The 6,250-nt window shown below is 41.2% G+C and overlaps 1 pseudogene; it reads right to left on the bottom strand.

The window, feature by feature from the left end:
• Window positions 1-230: 230 nt before the first annotated feature.
• LOC115789524 (Golgi phosphoprotein 3-like) lies at window positions 231-5,415 on the bottom strand (annotated as a pseudogene).
• Window positions 5,416-6,250: the final 835 nt, after the last annotated feature.

Here is a 6,250-nt window from a genome sequence, read left to right as displayed (position 1 = left end):
AAAAAAAAAAAAATGAAGAAAATTTTCCACATTTCAGAAAAATACAATTTGGCATTTTTCTATAATTACTTAATTCACAAAAGTTTTTCATCAATTATTAGATGAATGTGAATCAAACCATCTACCTGAAGAACCAAAATATTGATGAAAACGAGCTCGTTGTCATCATACTTTTTAAAAAATTTAACCAAATTATGAAATAAAACAGCAGCAAAACAGTATAGATTCAGGCACTTAAAGGATCCTTAGTTTATTTTTTTGTGGTAATACAAAAAGCATACAGAATTATAGAGGATAGGAGAGAAGATCCCTTTCACTGAATTCAACTAGACCGTACACATAAAATGATTAATAATTACATACAAGCCGCTTGTCCGTAGCTACATCCACAAGCATCACAGCCCTCCACCGATAGCGAGCATGGTCTTGTTGCTGTAAACGTGTCTCGACAGTTCTTCATACCCACTGCTATTGTGCAGGTAGAAAAAAGGCAAAAACAAACAGGCGATGTAACTTCATACACAGACCACACTGATCAGACCAGAATGATGTTGATAATCAATTTTTTTTACAACGGAGAAACAAATGTTCCCAGACTGGAGCCAAAACACGTTCGGAGATCATTTCTGCTCCAATAGACTGAGTCATAAACAAGGATTCATCCTGGCCATATGTAACCCCTCCATGTACCAAACCGTACAACACGCGCACAAAGACCGATTAAACGAAAGAAAAAAAAAAAAAATGTAATCATGAAAGGACATAGAAACTGAAACACATTTTATTCTGATCTGGCAACGGAAAAGCTTGACTCACCCAAATTGCACAACACATTTTCTCACCTACCTCCAGCGGCGACTAGTGGAATAAATCACGACAGGGGACGATTTCTTCAGAAGCAAACAAGTTAGCTGTTGATCAGTCGCGTGTGGAAATTCCCGCACCAGACCTGTCTTTGTTTTTTTTTTTTTTTAAACTATGATAACAAAAGGAAATTCTACTCATCCTTATTGTTTTCAGGAAAAGGAAACCTAATTACTACTTCTAAGACTATATACCACTTGTGTTAAGTGAGAAAATGTGTGGGTTTTTATATTTTAATAACTAAAAGAATTAGTCTGTTTGCCTAACAATTCCTTATATGTATAGGTAAACACTGATGATCACTGTAAGTCGTGCGGAGGGTTTTCAAATATCCAAATTAGATCACTACCTGTTGTTTTGCCTGCATCTTTACATCTTGATTCACATTTAAAAATGTAAGAAGCAGCATTTTTTTTTTAAACTGCCAAAGGAATGATTTTGTTAAAATATTTATAGAGCTGGATACCTTTCTTTTTTCTTTATAAACATTATAAACTATGGTAATCATCAAATCCCTTCGTCACAATGGGTTACACAAACCCGAGGAAATACCTACAAATACTAACCTACCTGCAGGGCTATCGGCTGTGCAAAACAGTTGATAAATGGCAGGCTACTCTCAAGCATTGACTGGCAACTTAAATAGAAATGGAAGACTAGCTGCACTTTCTAAACACAAAACTAATGAGAGTGTTGTTAGATTGCACATTTTAAATCTCCATTCACATCAAAACCTAAGGGCCAAATGAGCTCACGATCACCGATGCAGGGACTGAGCTCGCGCTCAGCCTCGCTCTCCTCCTCAAAGGGCATTGAGGAAGAAAGGAGGAAAGGAAAAATTAAAGACAAAACAAAATGAAACTGAAACATTCAGGTAGTCTGTTATAGCAGTAACCCAGAGATGTGCTCTTAACTCAGCTGGGACTGACCAGGTGGAAGCAGGAGACCTGTGTGAGTGGAAAGGGAATTGCTTATCCTTTATCCTTGCATTAGCACATGGCGGGGTATGGAGATCTTGATGTGATGAAGAGAGGACGTTTCCTCAGCGCATGAGGGGAAACTTGGCCCCAGTCATTATCTTCATTTTCACCATGATTACTGTTGCGAGCTACAGCGTTCACTGACGTCATCTAACATGAACAGAAACCCACCTGTATGTAGTGTTGATGTTTGAATAAGCATATCCTTTGCAGTGGCAGATAATGTACCTCACTTGGGTGAAAGCAGCCAGTCGTTTTTCCATTTAAGAGACTGTCCCATCCAACCAACTTAACTTGGTGAAGCCCACCACCAATCAAGACTGTGTATTAATATGGACTACCACCAATATTTCATCCAGAATAGATGTCTAAACAGGCTCCCCAACCAAAATAGATTGTCTCATTAGAGTGAAGTCTGTCTCATTAAGTCCTTCAACCAATTAAATAATACAGGCCCATCTTTCAGTCCAGCCAATCAGGTGTTTTCATTTAGTAAAGGCGGCCACCACAGCCCACATTAGTTCATTGGCGTTGGGCTTAGCGCTCTCTTTCTCGGGCTCCAGCTCTAACAGAGCGTGAACTCTCTTCATGGCGAGGTCGTACTGGTCGTCTTGGAGCGGGGCGAAGGCATTCTCAAGAACATCAGACGAGTGAGCGAGGAGGATCAGGGCCAGAACCCGCTTGTCCATGCGGTGGGGATCGTTGATCCACTTCTCCAAAACGGAGTCCTGGACCTTCTTAACAAGGCGCTGTAGGCAATGATAAATATTACAGAGTTTTACAGCTAGCATTAATGTGCATCAAATTTAATGAATTATTACATAATTCAGGAGCTACCTCAAAATATAAAAACAACACCGAAGAAATAAGCCTTTAGAATAAAGGCTGGAGGTGCTTGCTAAACACCTCTGTATAGTTATGTTGTTTTACACCTGAGATTAGAAAAAAACACAAAATAATAATCTACCAGTCTTTGTATTAATCTGTGTACCGGTTGTAGCTTCATGTTTAGCATTACTTTATTTTCCTCAGCAGTGACACAGAAAGTTTGTTTTTACGCTCTCAAGAGCAAAAACTACACAGTTGCCAGGAAGGTTAGGTTACAGTTAACTAATCAGCATAGCCTGCAACAAGACCTTTTTTTTCCTTGTTCTACTACAGCTGCTTGTTTTAATGCAAGACCAGAAGCAAGGGTGTGAACTATGGGATCTAAATTATAAAATCATACATGGCCCCTTTCAGGTTTATATGTGTGCTGATTTTTTTTTTTTTTTTTTTTTTTTAACTGTACTTTAACTGGAATTCTATGTAGTCAAAACTGTGCAAATACGGGTCACCTGTAGAAAAATAAGCCGGGGGTGTGACTGCCCGTCTCGATTACAGTTCATGTATGCAAACTAAAGGTAAAAATAACACATAAAACACTATGCTTTTCATTGAAGTTTGAATCAAGCTTTAAATCAGCTTAATTACACATCAAAGAGTGAGTGAGTGAGCACACCTGTTAATGGTACTGTTGGTGAGCGGATGTGTGGTCATGTCAAAAAGCAGGAAGTTCTGCTTCTCTGTCGTAAGGACACCTTTCTCTACCAGGTTTTTGGCCAGCCGTTCTCTGACATTTCGCAGCTGATAGTGCAGCTTGAGCGGATTCCAGGTCTCACCTATGTGACAACATTGAGAGAGACTTTTAGACATAGCAAAATAAATAATGCTATGTCCCGACAAGTGCTTCCAGTGCCATTTCTAGTGCTAGCTAGATTATTACCAAAAAGGATGCACCCATTGTTAAATTCTGCAGACAAGCAGCTGTTTTTAGAGGGAAAAAAAAACTAATTTAAAAATAAGTGTATAAAGGGCATAAATTCTTTATCAGTACCACTATCATCTGACATTTGTCCATCTTCGAATAGACACATGACTACAGATAAAAACTGGCTACTGCCAATGTCATCTCACATAACCAACAACAATGCTGACATCTACTGATGTATTGGTGCATCCATAACTATCAGCTGTTTTTTCCATCTACTGCCATTTGAGGCACTAGAAGCCGTTTAACAAACATTTTTTTTTTTTTAAATCAATTCATCTCCCAAGCAGCACTTTAATCTTGTGGACACCCACATGTCCAAAAGGTAAAACAATGAGCAGCTCACTGCCAGGTTTGGTTAACAAATACAGCAGCCCTTATCTCACCACTCAGGAGCTCTATCCAGCTCTGGACACTCTCTGGAGGCTGCGTTTCTTTAATGTGTTTCAAGGCCTCATCCAGCAGCACATCTCCGTTGGTGCGTCTGATTGCAAATCACCTTGCCAAACAAAAAAGGAATCATATTTTAAAAACAATTTAGTCTACTGTCTGTCTGATTATGATGTAGATTCACATCCTGTGTGAACAGGAATTGCACAGGTGAAAGGTGTGGAACTACAGGTAGAAGAATGCATCCTTCTTCAGGTGAACAAAAGCAAACTGTGTCAAGTGCCGAGCACTACGTCAGCGCATTTAACAGGACACCTGGCCGTACAATAGTTCTCACCTTCCTCGCCAGCAGGCTTTTCCTCCGCACACCGCAGGCCTCCAGCTGTAGCCTCCCTCTGAGGGCCAATTCTACCAGCATACCGCCCCGAAGGCCGGAAGAAATACAGTCGTTCCAGAAAGACGTGTAGCCCTGGAGGAGGAAGAAAAGACACACACGCTAACTTAGCTGACGTGTTGGACGGAGCCTAAGCTCAGTGAGGTGAAAAAGGCGAGTCGTGTCTCTCTGGCGAGTTGTCAAGCCAACTGCCCCGAGTAACGCGAGCTACGAAGCTCAACAAACCCGACAAGTGTTTTCATTCTGCAACCCCCTCTTTTTTTTTTTACATTTAAAAAATTTTTAACCCTCGTCTGCTTCCGAGCAGCAACCAAACGTTTCAGTGCGGTTAACTCAAGCTACATGACATCTGCTAACAAGCGTAGCAGCAACACACTTTGAAGCTAAACGCTTCCAAACACAAATATACCAGGAAACTTTTAACTAGGGGTTCAATAAACCCGACTTGGGCTTTGTTGACGTTTGCAGCCGTTGTTGCTGACGCACCGTAAACTGTGGGTTACCTAATGTTAGGTAAAACGAGTAAGTTATCAGCCAGCCTGGTCAGCGGACTGCAAACACAACCCTCACCTCTCGGTCCTTGAGGCCCAAGAGCAACACTTCCTCCATTAGTGTGAGTCTGGTCTCCTTCGAGTCGCCCTTGTCTTCGTCTTCCTCCTCCCCGCGGCGCGGCCCTCGTCCTCCTCACCCCCGGACTCCCTCTCCTTTTCGGCGGCGGCGCTGCGAATGGCCTCGGTCCGCCGCTGGACGAGGCCCGACGTTCTCTGCGTGAGAGTACTCATAGCTAAGGCTGCGAAACGACCAAATCCAAAGAAAGGAGCCGACCTCGACCAGCAGGAAGGCCACGCAGCATGTAACCTGAACGTTAAAGATGGAAAAAATCGGAAAAACGGTGGACCGATCGGGCGAAGGCGCTCAGCTCACCTCGGGATTCCTACAGACTCAGCCCACTTCCTGATTCAATATGGTGGCAGTGACGTAAAAACGGGCCCGGCGATCTGGTAAAACGCCTCCGGGCTCCGTCGGGCTACACCATCTCTGCGTTGCTCAATTAAAAAGTTAAAATTAATGGCTAAAGTTATGAATTATTCACATATACAGTCCCAAGGAAATGTTGTTCATATAGGACATTTGAAAGAAAACAAAGATGCTGAGCAAAGCGTTTTAGTAAGAATCTGAAAATGCATGCAAAATATAAACATTTGAAAAAAAAAACAAACAGAGTAATCGCAGTATTTTTAAATCACTCTATGATAAAGGTGAAACAAATAAAGGTGGACAATTTGCACAGTCAGCAGTGTGAAAAACAGCCACAGCACTAGCTGTGCTCATCTTTGAGCTTTTTCTGTAATACGACGAATACATCTACATTGGTTTTGTTGGCGTTTCAAATAAATAAATAAATAAATAAAATAAACAAATAAAGATAATAATAAAAATTGACAGCGCAGAACTTGTTATTCAAACACTATATGTTGTAATACAGATTCTCAGCACGAGGTGGCAGGCTCTGCAAGGGGAACATAACCAGACTGTTATTGCTCTTCCTCTGCTGTCCTCAACTTCTCTGTGCATGATGATGAACACTCATACTTTTTTACTGTCACGTGAAAACCACTGATACTATATTTAGACTATATGCAGTTTAAATAAACATATAAGAGACTATAAACTGGATCACTATAATTCTGTTACAAGTTATTTCCTATCTTGTACCTAATGTGGCATCTTAAGTGTGAGGGTGCTGGCTGTTCCCTGCAGCCTGTTGTATGTTGTTTATTATTGTCGTTATTCATCACTGGGAGAGATGCA

This window comes from Archocentrus centrarchus, chromosome 12 (assembly GCF_007364275.1).
Source record: "Archocentrus centrarchus isolate MPI-CPG fArcCen1 chromosome 12, fArcCen1, whole genome shotgun sequence".
Lineage (NCBI taxonomy): Eukaryota > Metazoa > Chordata > Actinopteri > Cichliformes > Cichlidae > Archocentrus > Archocentrus centrarchus.
This window is presented reverse-complemented; position numbering and strand designations above follow the sequence as displayed.